Here is a 936-nt window from a genome sequence, read left to right as displayed (position 1 = left end):
TGGTGGAGCATGTGTCCTTATTACATGTTGGAGCATCTTCTGGGCATATGCCCAGGAGTGGTATAGCTTGGTCCATCTGTAGAACTATGTCCAATTTCCGGAGGAACCACCAAACTGATTTCCAGAGTGGTTGTACCAGCTTGCAATCCCACCAGCAATGAAGGAGTGTTCTTCTTTCTCCACAATATCACCAGCATCTTCTGTCACTTAGCCATTTTGACTGGTGTGAGGTGGAATCTCACGGTCATTTTGATTTGCATTTCCCTGATGACTAAGGATGTTGAACATCTCTTTAGGTGTTTCTCAGCCATTTGGTATTCTTCAGCTGAGAATTCTTTGTTTAACTCTGTACCCCACTTTTAAATAGGGTTGTTTGGTTCTCTGGAGTTTAACTTCTTGAGTTCTTTATATATATTAGATACTAGCCTTCTATCAGATATAGGATTGGTAAAGATCTTTTCCCAATCTGTTGGTTGCTGTTTTTTCCTATTGACAGTGTCTTTTGCCTTACAGAAGCTTTGCAATTTTATGAGGTCCCATTTGTCAATTCTTGATGTTAGGGCAGAAGCTATTGATATTCTGTTCAGGAAAATTTCCCCTGTGCTCATGTGCTTGAGGCTCTTCCCCACTTTCTCTTCTATTAGATTCAGTGAATCTGTTTTTATGTGAAGGTCCTTGATCCACTTGGACTTGAGCTTTGTACAAGGAGATAGGAATGGATCGATTTGCATTCTTCTAGTGATACTTCTGTACTTCTTAAAAGGGGGAACAGAATACTCATGGAAGGAGTTGCAGAGACAAAGTGTGGAGCAGAGACTGAAGGAAGGACAATCCAGAGACTGCCCCTCCTGGGGATTCTTCAAATATACAATCACCAAACCCAGACACTATTGTGGATGCCAGCAAGTGCTGGCTGACAGAAGTCTGATATAGCTG

This window comes from Mastomys coucha, chromosome X, assembly GCF_008632895.1.
Source record: "Mastomys coucha isolate ucsf_1 chromosome X, UCSF_Mcou_1, whole genome shotgun sequence".
Classification (NCBI taxonomy): domain Eukaryota; kingdom Metazoa; phylum Chordata; class Mammalia; order Rodentia; family Muridae; genus Mastomys; species Mastomys coucha.
Note: the sequence above shows the minus strand (reverse complement) of the source record.